This window comes from Balearica regulorum, chromosome 18 (genome assembly GCF_011004875.1).
Source record: "Balearica regulorum gibbericeps isolate bBalReg1 chromosome 18, bBalReg1.pri, whole genome shotgun sequence".
Lineage (NCBI taxonomy): Eukaryota > Metazoa > Chordata > Aves > Gruiformes > Gruidae > Balearica > Balearica regulorum.
In genome coordinates this window covers 10,451,442-10,472,867 of record NC_046201.1, presented here as the reverse complement: position 1 = coordinate 10,472,867, position 21,426 = coordinate 10,451,442, and the positions used below count along the sequence as shown (strand labels likewise).

General features: G+C 48.4%; 2 long non-coding RNA genes across 3 annotated transcripts in view; one reads left to right on the top strand and one right to left on the bottom strand.

Annotated features, from left to right (window-relative positions):
* Positions 1-17,598, bottom strand: part of LOC142604395 (uncharacterized) — a 79,339-nt gene extending 61,741 nt beyond the window's left edge. The window contains exons 1-3 of one of the 2 annotated variants that reach the window (XR_012838258.1): positions 17,476-17,598; positions 16,595-16,745; positions 11,038-14,218 (exon numbers count right to left, since the gene is read on the bottom strand). This is a non-coding gene — a long non-coding RNA (uncharacterized LOC142604395). Of the gene's footprint in view, positions 1-11,037; positions 14,219-16,594; positions 16,985-17,475 lie in introns of those variants that run through there. The other variant, XR_012838259.1, reaches the window with a different exon arrangement.
* A 2,662-nt stretch (positions 17,599-20,260) lies between these two features.
* Positions 20,261-21,101, top strand: LOC142604398 (uncharacterized). Its single transcript, XR_012838262.1, has 3 exons — positions 20,261-20,349; positions 20,501-20,667; positions 20,801-21,101. It is a non-coding gene; the product is annotated as an uncharacterized LOC142604398 (long non-coding RNA).
* Positions 21,102-21,426: the final 325 nt, after the last annotated feature.

Genomic DNA, 21,426 nt, shown 5'->3' with positions numbered 1-21,426 from the left:
CCAAAAACATGAATGACATTGGACCTTTTTGCTTCAGAAGGAGCTAACCAGTCCCTGGAGGTCTTCTCTGGTCTTGCTTGTCCTGAACCCCTTCCCTGTAAAATCATGGAAATGGGAAAATGACTGTGGCCTGTCCATCTGAAAGACATGGAGAACCAAAGGCATCCCACCCTGTCATGGAAGAGGTCAGGAGACCAGATCCTTGAAGCCATGGGAATTCAGATTTGCATTCAATCCTACTTCACAGTCTGTTTATTTTACTTGTTTATTTAACATCTACATGAATCAAGGCAATATTATTTCATAAAAAAATAGAAAATTGGCTTCACTTATTCAAACATTTGGACAAAGAAGGAAGAAAGCCCAGCTCAGGATTTGGCTGCTTTAAAGAATAGGAATATGCAGTTATTACCCTGTTGTCAGTGATTCAAAACTAGCCCAGTTGGAAGAACCGAATGTGATTGCCATCTGGCAGTTGTTTGGGGAACCTCCCTAAAAGAAGTCATGGTCTCAGCTCAGATCCAAGTAGATAGGAGTCCTGCAAGGACAGGGAGCAAGGCAGCACCTTAGTTTTTCCTGGAGAACAAGGGAAACCACCGACCTTCTGGAGGTGCAAGTGTCCCAGCATGAAGCTGCTTAGACAGCTCTTGCAGGGCTCATTTGTGAGTAAAAGAAGAATCAGACCTACACTGAACCCATCCAGACCCACCACACTTTTACCTACCTGGTATCTCCCAAAACACGTAAGTGCCCAGAATAACAAACACCCAGAGCAAGGGCTGGCCAGGAAAATGCTGCAGGATAATACCAAAAGCACGAGGTCATCAACTAGAGCTGCCAAGACATTAAACTAGGGGTGTTGTTCCCCCCCTCCCCAAGGATAACATTAAACACCAAGGCAGCTGCAGAAGCCTTATTTTTCTAGCAATTCCCAAGGCAGCTACCATCCCTTGCCTTTAAATCAAGGCTGGATGGGTTTTTGGAAGCCACGCTTTTGTCAAACGCAAGTTATTGGGTTCAATAAGGGTTGAAATTCTCTGGCCTGTGCGGTACAGGAGGTCACAGGCTGGATGATTTAAAGTCACTTTTGGTCCCGATATCTATGGAAAAAACTACAAAGCCTCCCATATTAGGAATGAAAGAATAAACAGCAGCAAATAATGAAGCTGTCAGATACAGACAGCCTTTGCCCACAAAATAGCCATGAGCAAAATGAAGGCTTTTTGGCTTTACTCATTAATCACAAGGATTCAAATTCACTACTAAGGTCTTTTATCCTACTTTCCAAATGAAACAAGGTTTATGGAGTCACACTGTACACACGTTTTATCGTATCTAGCATTTGAGCCTGTTATCCACTTTTGACAGGGACTAGGGATCAGAGATACTAACTTACTTCAAGTTTGGCAAAAGAAAGAAAGTGGGTAGAAGGAAAAGAGCTCAATTAATGATCCCAGTGAAAGAAAGGCAGTAGCATAAAAATCAATCCTTTGCACACCAGAAAGTCTCCTGGGGCAGGGGAACGAGGTTGGGGTGCCCCCCACCACAGGCACAAAAAAGCTTCGATCAGGATTGTCATACCCTGAGGAACCTACTCAGGCAACATTTCTTACTAGTCTGGGTTTTCTGTCATCTAAGAAGGACAGAGCTCATGCTGCAGTTTTAATACAATTAATAAAACTTGAACGAGCCACCAGACACCAATCAACAGTAAACTGAGCTCTAGCAGTTTCAGTACTCACAGAATTACTTTTATTTATGGTTAATAAGCCACAGCATGGATGGCAGAGCTTCAGAGCAGCACGCGAGCCTCCCCATCGCATGGCCTACAGTACGGATACTGCTGGGAGTACTGATGGGCTGGGGCCAGAGCCTTTGCAAACCCCCCATATGCACACTCCTAACGAGCTACAGAGCTGTCTGTAAGGCTTATATAGCCTCTATGGAGACAGAACCTAATTTAACAGTTTATTCTATCTATATTCTGCTGGGGAGAGGGTCAAAGGGAGAAAAAACCCAGACCCAGTGCCATTTAGAGCTTCCCATTTGTTGGTTATTGTTGTAGTTTTACTTTTGTTGCTCAGGCACCCCATGCAGCAGACAATGTAAAGAATTTCTGCAGTGATCTCATCCTCGTGGTTGGCAGGCACTGCTCTCGCTGTGTCCTTGGGTGGAATTCAGCATGAATATGGCTTTTGCTTATGTCCTTGTGTACGCAACGCCAGTGACCTCAGCGTAGCTGCCAGAGCAGGGATTGCTTGCTAGCTGTGATTGCAGAAGACCAAGAATGTGGAATGGCAATTTATATAAGGACCCGTATAAATTTCACCCCCATCCCTCTACCACTTAGCACTAAAACTTAAAATACCTGTTTTCATACAAAATCAGATAATGTAGTTTTATTGGTTTTAATCAGGGATGACACCACAGCATGTAAAAATTATTTCTACATACCTAGATTCATCCTGGCCTTGACTAGAAACCCCAAAGTAATCAAAAGATTAAATGCATCTTTCTGGCATAAACCCAGAGTTAACCTAGGGAACCTGTAGGAAAGGCCCATGTTTGGTTTTGACATGCAGATCACCCTGGATAAATAGGTGTCAGCGGGTGCAGGTTCACACCAGGGCTTTGCTGCAGTTAGCACAGGACAAGCACATTTCAAAAACAGAAACAAAGAGCTCTTGAAAAAAGAAAAAAAATCATAAAATACTAAAATTCATGCCTGACCTGCATCCCATGATTACTCTACTCCACAGTGGAAGCTAAATTTATTTTCCAGAGATAACATTGCTCTGCATCCAACATAAACTTAATATTTGAGCGCCACTGAAATCCCAGTAATTTGGGGTGTTTATCCGAGCATAGTTTAATGAATCTGGCTGTGACTGCTGATACTTGTCATTTTCACAGGTTCCATCAATACATAACACTATTTCCTTTCATTTGGGAAAAATCCAGTTTCCTTCACACCAAATCATCCAGACCAGCCTTCAGAAAACCCATTCTGGCCAGCTACTATGGAAAAACCCAAGTTCACCTGGAACTAATGAATAAGATAAACTGTGAATGGGACAGTAGTAACTGTTTCCACGGAAAATCCAGTGTTTTAACAACCAGGTGCCATAATTGCCCCTTAATCCTCCTCCAGGCTGGATACCAGGCTGAATCAGCCACTGCAGCAGCACACTCCTCTCTTATTACCAAGTTTTCCCTTACCTACACTAAGCCAAGTATTTTTTTTTCCCCCCCTTCCTGATGTTTCTCTCATTTGGGCTCTCATTCCTGTGTCTGTAAAGGCCAGTAGGAGAATCATACCAAGGGCATTATATTCAGATACTGGATGTGACAAACTAAATAGTTTTACTTATTTGAGCTCCTCCACACACAGAGTTTTGCTGTGCCTAATGCTGCTCTACGCAGCCCATGGGTTGGCAGGTGCTGCCTGCTGAAGCTGGCACATTTTTCCTGTAATTTGTTCCTTTACTAGGTTTCAAAACGTATTTAAAATCCAGCTGACATGACTAAATTACTGATTCCACATCAAGGTGTGGATTTATGGCTTGTTTTGAGAGCTGCAGAGTCTGATTTTAAATGTGCTCTCTGTGCACTTATACCCACATAGAAAATTTAAAACTCTGTGGAAAAAATAATTGAAAGAAAAATCAGTGGAAAATTAAAAAGACAGTTTTACACTGGTTCCAGCACTGCTGAGAAAGAACTCCTTCACCATTGCATGATTCCTATGATCAGGGTTCCTACATGGTTCCCATGATCAGGGTTATCATCCTCATCTTGCTTTACACCTCAGGCACTGAAGGGCAGCGCACCCATGCAGGATGCCCATCACAGAGCCAAGATCATATAACAAAAATCTTGTCCACCAGTCCCTTGCCACTCTAGCTTGGCCATCTCAGTAAACACACGTGCCCTCGTTACTCCAAGCAAAGAGCTGCCATAAGCAGATTAAACACCAAACATCCACTTTGCCGACCTCTGGCCAGGGCCAAGGTCCCTGGCTGGCTGGCACACACTGGGGCTATGCTGGGCAGACCGTTGCCATAGTCCGGGAACCAGAGTTTAGATTCAAATTAGAAAACAGCAAGAAACTTTGAAGCCAAGAACAACAATACAGCTGGGAACGGTGCGATGCTTTATGCTGAACAAACACAAGTTAATTTATCAGAGCATTGACTCCAGCTCCTTTCTGAGATAGCGCTGGCGGCACCTCTGAGCAAAGGCAGACAGGAACAGCAGAGGAGAGGGTAGGTAGGGCACAGAGGGGGAAATTAAACCAAAATAGCCTTTTAAAGTGAATCAGGCTACACCAAAACAAGAACAGAGGACAAAATGCTTAGAGCTCCCTTTGAGCTCACTGCAAACACAGTGCACTTAACCCAATGGATCTACGCTCAAAACAGGCACTAGAATAAAGCGGCGCACAAAAAAACCCCACAGAGATATGTAGACACACACACTGCCCTACCTAACTGTGCCAGGGTGCTGGACACACCTATCCTTTCAGAAAAGTACAGCTCAAAGTCACTTCAGCTTGCTGTAGGTCACTCCCATATTCAATTCTATCTTGTTTTTAGGATTGGTACTATTGTTGTAGACAAGTTGGTTTGAATACAGGACTCCACACAAAGCTCCAACCAAGCACATTTACAAGTGAAGAAGGAAACGCAAACAGAGTTGTCGGCGGTTTCCAGTGTCACAACCTCTGCCCTTTCCTTGCATTAGTCAGAGGAGCAGCACAAGGCATCGCAAGCCTCCAGAGATGGCCCGTTTCTTGCAAAGCTTCTTTTGCCAGCTCTAAAGCTCCTGTAAAGATCAGGAAAATTCAGTACTTAGCAAAACCACATCTCCAAGTCTCTCTGTCCATTCCACGGTGATTTCAATGGGATTACAAGGCTGCCCATCAACAACCGAGTGACTGAAGTGACTTGCCCACATGCCAGCAAAGCCGGACTTGCTCCACGCTGCCTGTGCCACCTCCTGTCACAAGCCCTTTGGGCACTGCAGGGACACGTCCCTTACTGCTGGGCTTGTAGGTGTGCTTAGTGAAAGTAAAATGTGATAAACAGAATAAAACCTCTACTTATTCTCCCTATTTGGGAATTTGTGCTTCTTTAACAGCTCCTTTATTATTTCACCAAGTCACCCGTATCTCTTTACAAGTAAATATATGCTGCCCCTTCATTTCCACAAGGGGGGCGGGGGAAGAAAGGACACTGTTTTCTCTCTGCGATATCAGTTTTCAGTGTGACACACAGTTCACTGCAAAAAACAAACAGCCCTAATGAGAGCGGTTGTGCAGTTGCTGCACCCGGTGTCAGTTACTCAGCTCCCGCGAGCAGCCCCAAGCCCTTCGCAGGGTTAGTGCCGAAGGGAGTGGGGAGCAGGACACGTCTCCCGTCCCTTGCAGCTCCCACCATCACCCCCAGCAGATCCTCCTCGCTGGGAGACAGTACATGGGAACTCTGTGCAAACCCTGCTGCAACTTGCTGCAACCAAGTTGGGGGTCACTGCACCCACCGCTGTGTTTACACCACATCAAGGGGTGGAAGAATGGCACTGTATGACTTTTACACCCAGAGCAGCAGCATGCCAGGGACCCAGATAAAGCAGTTTTCTAAATTTGGATGGTGTTTAGATGGGAGGAGAGGCCCATGGGATTTCATGAAATGCCTCAGGCTGGGGTCAACCCTTGCAAGGGCAGTTAGGATGTCCCTACACTGAGGGGTCAACATGTCCTAAAGAAGCTGCAGGAGTAGCAACCTAAAAGCACACTATCCACAGAGCTGGGCAAGCAAACTCTACAGCCATTTGGAGCATCTCCTCTAATCCTAGTGCCTGCAATCGCTGGCCCTTGCTGGGCAATTTCCCTACTTACCAGAGGTAGGTCTGAGCAAGCACCTTCACATGCTGCTGAAGAAGGATCCCAAGGAGGAGCCTGCTCAGAAGGAACAAGCTGTAGGTTGCATCCAGTCTTGCCCATCAGCCTCTGTGACCCTCCCCAGGTCTGAGCAGAGGACAGAGCTGGCCACAACCTCCCTTTCCCCTCCAAACTGGAGGGGTCAGAGTTTGTCCCGTCTGTTTACTCCCAGTTGCCTTTTCTCAGGCTGCGTTTTTATTTTCACTTTTGACCGACACCCCCATTTTAATTAGACTCCAGCCCCATCAATTATTTCCTTGCACATCCTTGCCTTTTATCTACCTATCAGAGAGATGTCCATCAGATTTAGGATACTCCACAAAGCTGCTCCTCAGGCTTTGAGCGTCCCCATTGACTCAGGACAGGATCCCAGGCTGGGGAAACCATCATCAGATCCTCATTCTTCACCCAGCTTTAATTTACTCCTGACACCAGGACTCCCAAGCTTCTCCTCTTTACCTTCATTGTGGTCTCCAGCCACCGCAACAGCCCAGCTCGGCATCACGGGCTGCGGAGGAATGACACCCGAGGAGCCGTTGCCATGGGCACAGACAGTGGTCCCTCCGGGTTCCCATGGCGCCGGGTGAGACACGCACCAGGGTGATGAGAGGGAAGAATACGCACCCGCCAAGCTATTTGTAGCCCATCTAAGCATCCCGCAAGTTAAACAGATCGCCTTTCTTCCCCCTGCTCCCAGCACCCAGCGAGCTCGGGGGGCTCCCCCACCCACCAGGGCAGCGCTCACAGGGCACAAAAGGCTAAATAATTGTCCTGACCGACCTGGAGACAAAAATAAAATTCACCGCGGGTGCTCGAGCGTGGCCGAGGTCAGAATTTGGCTCCAACAAGCTGCCTGTTGGCTGGTTTGCATTTTGCAATTTTTGGCATGAAGTCCTCATCTTGGCCCTTGCTGCAGGCTGGGGTAGGGCGAGGAACCATGCCCCAGGCTCCTCAGAAACCTGGGATTTTTTTCGCCTGGGAAGCACATAACACAAAATAGCATTGTGGGATGGAGGGGAGGAGGACTGCCCTAGACCTCGCTGCATGGCCATGGGAAGGACGTGGCAATGGAGACTCATCCCTCCACCCAGGGACAAGCCTGTGTGGGACAAATCCCAAGCCACCTTCCCCCTTGCAGGCAGGCTTGAGTAGAAGAGGTCATTTGCACAATCTGGGGTGGTTTCGGCAGATGGAGAAGCTTCACCCAGCCCTTCTCCAGACCCCATAGAGAAGTTTCTGATTTCCCAAGGCTGTGCCTGTCAGACCACTGATCACCCTGCCAGACATGAGGCTTCATGAGCTGCCAGCACTCAAGTACTGTATCATTTAAAATTCACTCTGATGTCCCATTTCACTGGTGATGTCAGCCACAAGATATTTTAGCAGAGGGGGGTGAAAAAAAGCCCAGCATAAGCATAGGGTGTGACCAAATACAGAATAAGCTTTGCATACAAATTAAGCATCTTCCTTCTTTAAACTGATCCCCTCCTTCTCCAGGCCTTCAAACTCATATCACCCCTCAGATCTCCCCACAAGCAGGGGAAATCAGCAGCGAGCCAGTCAGCTGGACACAGTGGTGAGAGCAAGAGAAATTATTCTCCATAATATGAGAAAGGAATTAGGACTATTTAATCTCCTTTTCCCCTTATCAGTGATCTCAAATGTCACTTTGAGAGGGAAATGCAGTGGAAATTCCAGCAAATCTTTCCTACAATTAAGGAATTGAAAAGATTTTTCATCTTTTTCTCTCTGTATTTGAAAAATTACTACATAAAGGAAACAATCTTTGCAGACCATGTAACTCACAATAGGCTGAAACATTATCTTAAACTATTCGTCTGCTTCCTGCTTAAGTAAACATATTAGGAATGTGTGTATATATTTCTTGGGCAGCTTAAAAATAAAAAGAAAAGAGGTATATAGTCTCTTCTGCTTTTGAGTAGCACATTGTTTATGTTGTTATAAGCACAGATCATATTTATAGCTGAACACTGCGTGAAAGTGCAGGCAAGCTGGGAAACATTTGTTAGGTTTAATGATCTTTTATTTAACTGGTGCAGAAAAATGCATCCCTTTGGATTGATTCATGACATGAATTGTATAGAAACCTTCTTCCTCAAGAAAAGAAAAACCTCAAAAGGTCAATCTGACATTTGAGCGCTCTCAAACACTCAAAGATATTCACAGAGCAAAATCCCCAGCCCAACAAGCTGGATGGGGTTAGAGCAGCTAAAGATACATTTCAGGAGAAAAAGCAGAGCCATTCAAATCACCTGGGCTGGAAGGGACCCATCCTGCACCACAGCAGCCCCCCTCCACAGTTTGTGGAACACACTGTACTCCTCACAGCATCCTGAGCCAGAGGCTTTGCAGGCTGCGAGGAAGGGGCTGACAAAGCCTTTTTGCTGCATGGCATCTCCCCCATTCGACAACGGGCTAACCAAGGCCCAGCCTTCCTCTCAGGCTCAGCCACCAAGTCAAAACTAGAGCTGAGAACAGCTTTTCTCAGCTCCTGGTTGCCCGAGCTGGCTGCAGCAAGCATCTGCTGTAGAGAGCAAGCCCACACGGGCAGAGAAGCAGCTCTTCCTGCAAGCCCTCAGTCAGGTAGTCACAGGTTTTTACAGTTTGACACCTCTCGCCTTGCAACTCTGCACTGTTGCAGAATTAACTCAGCCCTGGACCAGCCTTTTCCGAGCAGAACGGTGACTTATCACAGGGCTCAGCAGCCTGCACATGGCTTCCACCACTCATCCAGGGTAAAGCATGTACACACACACATAGGTACTAGTATTTGCTGCCACAGGGGTAAGGGCTGCCTCAGAACCGCTTTTGTGGTCGTAGAGAGGGAATAACATGCAGAGGCACACACTAGAGCATCCCCATGAAGCCTATTGCAGAGCCAAGCAAGCCCAAGGGACCTGGTACAGCAAAGGCTCCCTGGGAGCTCGTGCCCACCCCATGAGATGACCATCCCTGCAGCCACAGGGAGCAGCCAGTGCTCCAGCCAAATGCATCCCTCCTGCTGCAATTTTTCCTGAGCACCCACCAGTCCACACAGACCACTTCCACTTCAGGCTGAACACTGGTCACTCATGAAGCATTGTCCAGGTCAACCTGAGACATTCTCCAGTTTTTCCCCATACAGTTGGGTGCTTGGTGGGGATGCGGAGGGAGGTCCCGAAGGCCAGGACAGCAAGCACCACCAGCCTTTAACTTCAATCTGTACTGCAGGTGCCTCAAGTCACCAAAGAGAGGATTTGCTTCCAGAGATCATGCTGGACAGTTGAATAATAAATCCCCATCACTGTGTAGAAGGGAGAAAACACCCATCTCTTCTGCTCTCTCTCTCACAGACGTACAGCCGTAGGTCTCCAAGCCTTTAAAGCTAGCTTGGTACCCCACGAGGGGGTCAATGGTCTGTAGTACATGTGGACAAGCACTTCTACAGAGCCAGCAAAGGGAGGCTCCTGCCTCGCAAAGCTGACTGCCCTCACCCACGTGCTCCCTTCCAGCTCTAAACCAGGTAAGAGATGACCATGAACCTTTATTTGCTACTCCTGCCTCTTCTCGTTACCCACCCAGGGCTCTGGGGTAAGGAAAGGCAGGACAGCAAGAGCTGCTTCACAGTAGTCATATTTCAGAAAGCTTTCAGGTTTTGTAATACTTAGCAAGTCACAAGTTAAAGCAGCAGATAAACAAAACATAAAGACCAAAACAAAGCCCTCATCTCAGTTAAGTCATCTTTATCTGCCTGAATTTTCCTTTTTACTCCACAGCTTCAGGAAAAACAAGCCCACAGGCAAACGGAAGCAATTCCAAGGTGCCAGTTTCACCCTCAGCATCACCCTAACCCTCCCCACACAGACAGCTCTCACGTGGATTAAACAACATCTTTGAAAACCAACATCCTCCAAGAAGACAGCCCCAAGGCTCCTGCCATGGGCCTAGCTACTCTCAGGCCAAGTAACCTTGATTACTGCTGTTAAATTACTGCTATACTATTTCTCCTCTGAAAATTGGATCATCATCTCTCACCCCAACCACCACCGCATGACCCTGCCAGGTCCCCCCCCCCCCAACACAGAGCTCCCAGGCACTTACCAGCAGCACTTCTCTGCAGCAAACAAGCAGGGATAAGCTTACAGATAGAGGGGCTTAACTCATTTAATAGACCTGAAGGAGAGGAGTGGGCTCCCACCTCGTTCCCAGGTCCCACACCCCCCACCTGCCCCGCTCCAGCAAGCACAGCCTGGGGCAGCAGCACTCTCCATCAGCAGCACCTTCTCAGCACTTCACAGGTGACTACAGAGCAACACTAACGTGGCAGGACCACTGTGATAAGCTTAGGCTGAAATTTTCTCCAGAAAGAGCTTGCTTAGTCCTACCTACAGTTTATACCAGCTCAGCAAACTAAATAAACTTTTCTGGCAAAGTCTCCTGTGACAGTTTAGCTGGAGCATTTCAGCTTTCACTCGTTTGCACCAACTCCACAGCTGCAATGACTTAAGGCACAAACACGTGTACCTACTCTGTGCAACCACTCCTCCACAGGAGACATTTGTTACCAAAGCAGAGGGGAGCTTGTGCTTGCCCCTTAGCTGCTCCTGCTGGGCACCGCAGCCCCAGCCAGCCTCCTTGCAGGAGGAGTTACCTGCTGGAGGTGAGGAGCCGAGGGACAGAAATCCTGCTGGAGGGGTGGGATGAGAGGGGTCCCTATGGAGAGCAAAGGCTCCAGCATCTGCAATGAGGCCGTCTGTCAGAGCTGTTAGTCTAACTGGAAATGCCACCAAAGAAACCCAAGGCTCCACACCCCGACTGACATTACTGTTCTGGCAAAAGCTCCCAGGGTGGAGTTTGCCCAAGTCATCAATTTTCATGTTTGAGTTTGATGAGATAAAGAGCTAATGTGTGATTTGTGCCAACTGAACCCAACACAGCAAGCTCCGTCCATCCTTCTTTGGAAGGACAAGGTTTATCTGCACAGTGCAGCTGCCAATGAACCATTAATTATGAATTGCATAAACCAAGCAAATCTCACAACGATCTTCCTGGTGCTTGTCGAGTGACCCCCCCTGCAACTAGAAAAGGTCTCCAGGAGAGTTTGGCTCTTGCAGGGAGCCCACCCCACCACTCTGCTGTGATGGGCACCCCCTGTTTGCCAGGATTGCAGACTGGCACCTCTGCAGGTTTGCACTAATGAGCCTCCTCCTCTTTCACCACCAGAAAACAAGGTAACTTTCCCACCCTTACATTTAACAGCAAAACCTCTGCCAGGCTTTATGGCTTTGGCATCCAAACCCCTGATGAAATCAGCGGCACACCTCTGAGGAGGTGCCGGAGATCTGTGTGCTCCTTACAGGGCGCTGAGGCAGCAGAAGCTTTACAAAACACCACTCACCAGGAGAGCTCAAACCACTGAGATGGACACACTGGTGCTGGGGGACATCCCCTTCGTGGGGATGCCACTGGGCAGGCTTGGGGGCTGGGAGCGGCACTGTGATCAGTTCCAAGGAGTTTGTTTTCCAAGAATTTAAGAAACAGAATGAATGCTTTCAAATTCAGGCCAGCAACCTTTCTAGGAGGAGTTTTATTTACCCCCCACCAAGCAAGAGTGCAGAGAACTCTTTGTGTTGGCCCTGCTCCCCACTGTGTAGTTGGGGCATTTGCACATTTTGGTTGGAAACACTCTCCTTTAGTTCTTACAGGAACCAGGTTGACAGTGCAGGATCCATTTGCTTATTGACTGCTGTGTCTCCTAAGCCTTATTTTTGGTCCCTCTTTCCATAGGCTGGAGGTGAAGACACTTTTTCACAGCAGAAAACAAAGAAAGGTCCCAAATGGAGCTCCGTGGAGCACCACTTAATGTCACTGTGAAAATGGGGTCTGGATGAATTTTGCTGCCTACACAGCAGTGTCCAGCCAAAGGCTTCAGGAAAAAATTGAAGATTATACCAGAGACGCAAGTACCACCAAGCTCGGTGGGACAATCGTGCCTTTGTCCTTAGGATGAAAGAAGGAATTCAGTTTGTGCTGTGGCAAAGGCCAGAAAGCACAGTGGGGAGATTTAATGGGAGTTTAATCACGATTTTAATGGGATTTGCTAGAGGTCCCACAGGGCATAGGAATCATAGAATCGTTTAGGTTGGAAAAGACCCTTAGGAACATCAAGTCCAACCATAAACCTAGCACTGCCAAGTCCACCACTAAACCACGTCCCCATGCACCACATCTACAGTCCTTTAAATCCCTCCAGGGATGGTGACTCAACCACTTCCCTGGGCAGCCTGTTCAAGTGCTTGATAACCCTTTCAGTGAAGAAATTTTCCCTAATATCCAATCTAAACCTCCCCTGGTGCAACTTGAAGCTGTTTCCTCTTGTCCTGTCACTTGTTACTTGGGAGAAGAGACTGACCCCAGATCCCTGTGTTCATCACTCTGGGTCACGCACTGGGGGAGCAGCTGCCCCACTGTACAGCCCCCTGTCCCCTCCAATGCTACCTCCCTCCTGCGAGGGAAGATCTCTCTGTTTCCAAGGCAAAGCAATCACTAACAACGAGGATCTGCTCTGGGGCCAGGGATGACAGGGGACTCCTTGCACATGGGAAGGGCAAAGGATGTGTTTCCATCAGAGGAAAGTGGCACTAGAAAGGCCTGTGCGCCCATTCCAGCCTGCACATCCCAGAGGCTGCATCCAGGTTAGGAGACCCCAAGACCTGTCCTGACTTGCTACCACTCCCTTTTTGCAGAAAGAGCAAACTGCCCCATGCAGCTCCTGCAGCCCCGGGACGGGAGGAACCAGCTCTGCAGCCCCGCTAATGCCGCTCAGTACCCCCAGCAGACCCACACTCCAGTTTGTACCCTCAGTTGAAAAAGCTGCTCCCTTCAAGCAGCGCAGCTGCCTTCTCCACGCTCTTGTCCAGCCAGTGCCCCACTTGCGCTGCTCTCACTGCAGGTCAGGGGAACGGCCACGTGTTCCTGGCCCAGAGCACTGCCCTTTGCCTCCCACCTCTCACTGCTTGGTGCCGTGTCTCCGCCAGCAAATTATGTTCACATGAGAAGCACTGTGTTTCAGAGTCAGAAAGGTGAAGTCATGCCCACTTTGGCTACAGGGATTATTTAGGTATCGATGTGAACTGCCAGCTGTAACTCCATCCAAATTACTGCTCCAGGTCAAGTAAAGTCCTGTTGTGCCTATACCAGGACTTTTACTGGTGGGCAGCAAACACTTAGAGAAAGGCTGCATGAATCAAGTGAAGCATGGACCCCAACAGCACATTAGGGACTTGTGGGCTGATGTTTGTAACAGCCACAGAAAGACCATCCGCCGGGATCTCTCTCAACTCTGTGTAGTTCAGCCACACTCACACACCCTGCGTCGCAATCCAACGTGAGATGAGGCAGGTTCAAACCGGCAATAACGTCCCTGCACGGGGTTGCGTCAGCGTAATTAATGTTCGAAACATGCTGTCAAGGAACCGGTGCTGCTCTTTGCACCGAGCAGAGGTAGGGCAGATGCAGGTTTGGGCGCAGGGAGATGCCACACGGCCATGGGGTCACAGAGTCGGCTTTGCTGGAGATGCGAGGCGAGAGAGCGCTCTGTGCACGGCCAAAAGTGAAGCAATGACTTCTCGTCCGGAGGGATTTCTTTAAGGTCAGCGTTCATGAAAGCTGACAGCCTCGGAAACAGAAAAACAGAAGCCCTGTGAGCAGCCACGGGACAAGCACCAGCAAGAACTGTGCAGGGGAGAGTAGTGCTTGAAAAACACAGCAGGGTGGAAAAAACAAATTTTCTGGAGCACAGTGGTAGGAACAGCACGTCTGGCAGTTCCAGCGAAAAAAACTAGAGACATCAGCACTTCTGTGTCCTCTCCCCAGCTCTAGGGGAGAAGGCAGGTTGGTGGCTGGCGTAGGGAGACCAAGGCACCCACGGCTCTGACACGGAGCAACCTCGGGCTCCCCACTGCACGCTTTCGTGCCTCAGTTGACCTCCTGGCTGTGGTGACCCTTCCCAGGTGTGCTGCAGGAATGGCGAGCCTTTGGGACAGCTTGGAAGAGCTTGTGAGGGGGAAGGTGTTTTGGAAATCAAAATAGCTATTGTTTTTCTCCATGACAGATGAACACATTACATCATTAAAGGGTCAGCTTGGTCCATGTGAAGAGCAGGCTGTTGTAACCTCTGCTGCTTCTTCGAGCAATTTTTATCCTGAAGAAGGAGCCGTCAGGCCAGTTTGGAGGGAGCACTCCTTCTGAAGGTGGAAAATGCCTGGCATTGTGTCCAGCCTGTGTTTGAAGTGGGAGAAAAGCAACTTTGAATAAGCTTTTTATGGGCCCCATGGCTCTGCTTGACCATAATGTCAGCTTGTAATTAGCAACAGATACCACTTCTGTCACTCCCGATGTTATCATCAGCCGTCTTGCGTTTCAAAGTGAGGAGAGGCATGTAAATTATGGGCAATTTAGTCTCTGAAATGGGCTTTACGGTTTTTTTTCTACAGGGCAACAGGGAAGCCTGGAGTTTGTTACAGAGATAGCGGTTGAGCCGGCAGAGAGGAGCACGAGAAAAGCAATGTACGCTACAGAGCTGCTCCAGCAGATCCCTGGAGGATGCACAACATGTGCCAGCTCCCCGGTGAAGGCAGAGCTGAGTGGTAGGTCTCGCAGGGGCTGTATATTTCAAGAAAAAAGGAGAGCAGGTTTGGAGGCAGCCACTGTCCTTCATCTGAGACAGGGAGGGCTCTGCAAGGCTTCATTCACACACCGACGTGGAGAGCTGGAAGGGGAAGAGGATGGCTGGGCAGCCAACGCAGCATTGTTTCCTACCTAACATATTGCAAGTACTTTGGCTGACTAAGTGTTAGATGGCCCAAGAACAACTGAGACAATATTTTCCCCTTATTGATAGAAAACGTTGCCTTCAACTAAAGTACAATTTTCAGAGTGAAGGAAAGGCCTGCATTTCCCAAAACATATTTGATTTTTTTTTGTAAGAAAAACAAAACCCCCAAACTCACATAATTTCCAATTTTGACCAAAAGCAATTTTAACTTCTGTTAAAATAAATGGAGCCTTTTTTTTTTTTTTTTTTTTTTTTTTTTAAGGGGGGGAAGTCTATTTCTTGCAGCTAGCCCAGGGAGTTTCCCACATCCCTTGGCACTGCTCTGCAGCCTAACAGATCCCACTGCCAGAGCACGGGGCTGATTGTTTGATTTTATCTATTGCTGTACGAATTATCAAGCGTCCTGTTTCTGCCTTGCTTTGGCCTCCTGCAGAAGGAGTCACACCAGAGCTACTCTTTGCAAGGGCTCCCCAGGAAATGGGCTAAAGCAGACTTTGGCCCCACATTGACTCCATGGTGTCAAGTTCTCCCCTTTTATTTGCTGGAGGAATTCAAGCATCACTCTACTGCTCCAATCTTTCTATCTACCCCTGGCAAATAACACAGCCAAAAAGGTTATCTGCCTTCAAACAGAAATAGCTTATGTTTAGGAAAGAATTAAATTTTGTTCCCTTTAGAGTTGCAACCACATCCTCAAAGCTGTTAACCTGAAAGTGAACTTCAGATAATAAAACTCTTCAGAAGAGCTAGCAGTCAGCAGCTACCTTGTGTACTCTCCCACTATCTGCCCCATCGATTGCTTGATAGCACAGCTTTTTTTCTTTTTCAAGGGAAGACAGCTACTAAATCTACGCTCCCCATCCCTCTCCTTAGCACTCTTGGGCTTCTCCACAGCTGCAATGCTTTTCCATCGTCCCTGTTCTCAGTTAAATAAACATTATGACACATACTGATTGCTTTAACAAACTTTACTGTTCCACGTCCTCGGCAAAGCACGGTTATCTTTTTACAGGGAACATTCCTTTCCTGTTGCTATGCCTACTTCAGCGCCATCCAGCACGATAGCCAAGACTGCTGAACTAACCCGCAATTTACAACGATTCCGTTTTGCTCATCTTGAAATAGCTCCGAAGGGGTGTGGGGCCAGACCGCCAGCAGATGCGAGCTGTCAGAGCTCTTCTGCCTGCAGCCAAGCTCCCGCAGCTTATCCCAGTCCAGGACCCGGCCCCTGGCTGTCGGAGGGTGAATGTTGTCTTCTGAAAATGCCCCGGAGCTAAAAAAGGCTGGGTGGAGTGAGGTGGGTGAGGGAAAAGGGAAAAGAGGGGTATGACTGCCAGCGTAGCCAGGGAAGGTTGGTTTTATCCTCCACATAAGGCTGCATTTGGAGTTCTGTAATTTGCAACTAAATTGCAGAATCCAGAAATATTTCTGGCAAATGGTATTTCACAACCATTCATCATCGTCGTGCACAATTTCCTTCACATGACAACCTATGTTTTAAAACTTGCAAAGAGAGGGGAAACTGCCATTTGTTTTGGCCAAGCCAAAATAGCACTTGGCCCAGGGCTCGGGGAGCCGTGGCTGCTCCTGTCGATAAGCCAGGCAGCCAGCTCCTGCCCGCCGGGCGCAGGCACCTTGTGTTTCACGCATGCCACGTAACGGTTTCAAAAAATGAGTGTGTTTCAGTTTCCCCTAACCAGCTCGTTTCTCACATCTAACACAGCAGTACCTCTCATCCCCACAATTGCACCACTCCATTAATTACCACAGGGAAACCTAGAGATTTTAATGACAAACTCCCCTGAAGACAGTGATTTTACCTTTTTCCATGTTGTTTTCACTTCCCCTTGTGCAAACATTTTCTTCTCGATAAAGGACAGGTTGGCTCCTCAAATACTTCAATTCTCAAGGTCTGATTATTTCTATCTAGTGGAGACCCAGATGCAATAGCTCCAAAATATATCTAGCGTGCTGGACAATGTAGACAGAAGTCAGCAAAGCCAAAGAGGATTTTTTGGCAGCTGATCAGTTGTATCAGATAGTTCTTCCTCTAGGCATCAGCCAGAGTATTTTTGGGTCTGTGTGCGTGCACTGCCCTCACAACTCTCAGTCTGAATACTCCTGCACCTTCATGCACTTCAAACCCAAACTATTTTCTCCTTGTTCTAAGGGCATTAAGCGATATACAGGATCTAATTAAGATTTCTTCTTTTAATCTTTCTGTTTAGGCTTTTTCATGACCTAGCCACAATATATCGGACTAGTTGTGCGGGGGGGGGGGGCGGGGGGGGAAGTACAAGGGTGTGAGCAGAGGAAAGGACTTGAAAGGAAGCAGATAAATCCCAGCCCAAGTCCCTCCTAGCCTGTATCCGGCAGTGAGCACATTGCCAGCCATGCAAGGGCTCAGGGCAGCTGTGCAAGGGTTGGGGCAGCCCCCTTTCCCGAGCCAGGCCAACACTCACCCCTCGTTGGGGGATTCACCGCTTTGTCCTGATCTCTCTCCTTCCCACCAAGCTCTGCACCCAGAGCCACGTCCATCTCATGGGTCCAGGAGCACTGGGAGGAGGTATCCCAGGGGTCCTACTGGGGACAGACCAGGGGGTCACCCCGGGATAAACCCAGCACTTGGGGAAGAGATTTCTGTCCGTTCTCCTCCAAAAAGGGGTTGTGCACAATGGCTCTCTGGAGACCCTCCACCTACCCTGCCCCAGGACATACGACAACAGCAGCCAACTTCTTCCGTAGCCGGACTCAGCAGCACCAAGGGATGCTTCTGCTGGCAGCCCACCAAAGACTCATCTCCGGCCACGGTAACACAGCCAGGGCAGCACTCAAAGCCTGCACGGCTCAGGAAGCGAAAGAAATCAGAGAGCTGGATGGGCCCAAACCCAGATGGAGAGAGATGGCTGCGTGAATGGAGGAAATGATTCAGAATCTGGAAATGTGAACAGCCGCGTGTGCTGGGTCTTGAAGTGGCCTCTCTCGAACAGAGTGGTTGTGGGTTTTTTTTGGGACTCAGACAGGGATTCTTGGAAGCATGTCTGCAGTGGGCTGAGCATGTGCACCAGATCTACGTGGAGAATGCCTCCTGGTCTGGAACGTCAGTTGAGTGTTTTCCGTTTTCACTTTTTGCAGGTTATACAAACTGAAGTTTAAACGGCTACATTCCTTGCTGTCATTTGCAGTTATTAAACAAGTAATGTATATACACATTGCCAGCAAGCCCTACACCTATGAGATGTACGTGGGTTATAATAGGATCAAACTGGACTTTCATGGAAAAAGCATGTCCAAAGTTTTTTCTGGTCCATCAGGGTAACTTCTTTGTGGTAATTCCCCTGCTGGTTCCCACTGAACCGCAAACAGGTCAAGGCCAGCAGCACTGGAAAGGACTCCTTCCCCCCATATCCTGTTAAGGTGTGCTCTGTTCTGCTCCAGACTGGCACAGTGCAGCCTCCCTACCCCAGACCCTGTAGGGTCCCCTCTGACAGCCAGTCCCAGGCCCCCTTCACCACCATGTGTTTAAGCTCACCTTAGCCTGACAAGGCTGCACTGCTGGTCACTCTTTTAGCTTTTCCAGCCCATTTCCTAAGCACAAGCTCTGGTTTCTGCCTCTCCATAGAAATGGGATTGCACAGTCTAATTGTCCTAACCTTTAGGTAAAAACCAACCTTTAAGATACCCCAGTGACTTCCACACCAGCTTGTCCAGTTTTCTGGCTTGAGTGTTTGAGGCCAGCAGACTCTCCTTTTTGCCCCCATTAGGCAAAATGCTATAGAAGCATCTAAGCCCACCTTGGCTGCTTTTGCAAAGGGTTTCCCTGATCAGTCTCACCTCCACTGCCTTCCCACCTCAGCCCCTATCAGCTCCTTCCAGACTTTGTCCTCCCACCATCCCTACAAGCTGCTCATTTTCCTACAGTCACCTCTTGTCCTGCTCGTTCAACCTGCAGAGGTGGAACAAGTTCACCTTTCCCTACTGCCTCCGGTGTGGCCTCTGCCAATTTACATCTCGGCTGGGTAACACAACATCAAAGACAGCAGCGAAGCCTGGGTCCACGGATGCTTGGATAATCTCAGGTGCTGCTGCGGGAGTTGTGACAGTCACGGGGGAAGGAGAAGATCCAGGAAGGTCGGTCCCAGATATCATCATGTTTAATTTCACTTTATTAAATTAAAATGGGATTGAGTTTCATCCCAGACAGTCTTTGAGAAATGCATTCATGGGAGGTCGGTGGTGGGGTCCAACACTCAGACACTCCTGGATGCATGGAGTGGGGTGAAGCACTCAGGACCAGAAATTAGTTCCCCACAGGACAACCAGATGAAATGTCTGAATTCCCCCCCCCGAGCTGGCTCTTGATTTGACACCCGGGAAGGGCTAGATCTGCCCGCCTGGGAAGTTAATCTCTTCCAGGCCAGCTTCAAACCTGGTCCTGGAGGCTAACACCTCCCTGCCCCTGTATCCTCTGGCCATGGACTGGAAACACCAACTAAATTAGTGGGAAGGGAGTCTGCTTTCCTGTTTGTGCAAGAACTGACTTCTCTGAAGATTTGCCAGTGGTGGGGCTGTGTTTAAGAAGAACAAAATACTGGTGAGATGAAGGGGAGCATCACTGAAGGTCAGTGAGTACTTTGGATTAGAATTTTCCCCCAGATTTATATGAGGTTTGCATTGTCTAGCTTGCTTTTGCTGGGTGATTTCTTGCATTCCTGTGGCACAAGAAGCCAAATTCATCCTTGCTCTAAATCCATTTATTTCTCTCCTGAAATTAATTTTGCTCTCGCATTTCAAAGAGCCGTGATGGCAGAACAGCTACTAAGCTCTGAGACACAAAGGAGTTGCGCCTGCTGCAACAGCATAACCATAAACACAGTTTATGTTCTCTGAGGGAGAGCTGTGGACGTTTTACCTTTGGCTTCCAGCAAGTTCAGCTTGCTTTGAGCCTGCCTTATAGTTCTTTTCTTTCAGAAGAAAAGCAAAAAAGAATCAAAATCAGACCCACATTTCCAAATGTACCTATTTCCTACTATCTTTTTAGGAAAAGCTCATGGTGAATCTTTACACATCTCCCAACAATACGTGCAGAACAAGAATGGTTTGGTGAAGAAGTGGAGAAAAAAAATCAGCAAACTTAAACCAAAGTTGAGCAACAGATGAGATCCTGTCCCTGAAGAAATTACATGAATCTGATGAGGGGAAGGAACAGACTGTTTTGTTGGCTTTTCTATCTAGGAAGCAACAGGCTGCCAGAAGTCTCCTGTAAATGAAAGTCCTGGAAGAGAGTAGCATGATCTGTCAAAGGGAAGAGCTGGTGCTAACCAACACCATCAACAATTGTTGACAGATGAACCTTCCCTAGACCACTGGGTCTGGAGAATTTCTGAGGAGTGAACAACTTCTGTCCATTACAGAGGCTCTTGCAAAATCCCTACAAAATCCCAGCTCAGACTCAACTATTCCAGAAACAATTGAATAACTTCAGAATAACAACCAAATATCTAAATAATCCCTCTTGATCCTGGGCCCAGCAAGTGGCCAGTGGGAGGATGCCAAGAACCCAGATGTGCGGAGGGTAGGTAGAAAGCATACTGTTTCAGCCTCTTCTGCAACCATTGCTCTCCTTGAATGATTCCTTTCCCCTTGGCCAACACCAATATCAATGTCCCACCAGACCTGCTATGGCTTCAAGGCCAGGGTCACCACTACTGTCCTTTCCCCTGCAGCAGCTCATCTCCTGGGTCTGGGAGCTAAACTGCTCTGTAGTCTTCAGATGGCTTCAGACTTCAGTGAAGAAAGTGATTTCACTCCTGTTGAGCTGCAGCAGTGGGAATGGGGCTAAAGAACTCTTGCATGCCAACACCTGGAGCCACAGATCCTTTTGGGGTGCCAGGTATGTGAGTGCTCCCCTAAGCCTGTTCCAGCTGCAGAAATCACTGCCCCCTCTAACGCATTGTCTCTCCTTGTTTGTGTCATCACCCCTTCCCCAACGTATGAAATGTGTTTCTATCATTTTCTATTTGTAGTAATTTCCTACAGTTCAGCCCAGAATGGGTAAAGGAAAAATGGAATGAACCCATTGGATCAGAGGTAGTGACTCCCAGAAGGTGGCCATGGTGAGCAGATGGGATAGGCTGGTCATGGCTTCTTCTGCTGGAGCCAAGCAATGGCATGTGGACATGGACCAGTCAGGTAATTTGGCTTTGCAGGTAATGAAACTGCCCAGCAGGATGACAGTGGCAGTGCCACCTCTCTGTGGGATGACCTTGGGGACAGCAAAAATCCCTGCGACAGGACGAGAACATTCAGGGAACATCCATGTCTTACTCTGGCCCACATCCCCTTTCTCCACAGAGGCAGATCAAAGCCCCTGGCGTTCCCTCTTAGTCTGGCACTTCCACGTGCCACACACCTCAGGGCCATGCTCCGGAGGCACAGGCTGGATCCCAACAACATCTCAGGTCACGCCAGGTGGGAACGTGGCCAGGTCTCAGATGCCTCGTGCACTGCAAGGCATAGGATCAAACAACAAGTGCATTCACCTACCTGCCAATGACAGGCGTCCCCCTGGGTTTTTTTTCACTCCAGCCCATAACTGCTGCACCAGTACCTCCAGCAGCTGCTTGCTGTGGTCACTCCGTGGTAAGAGGAC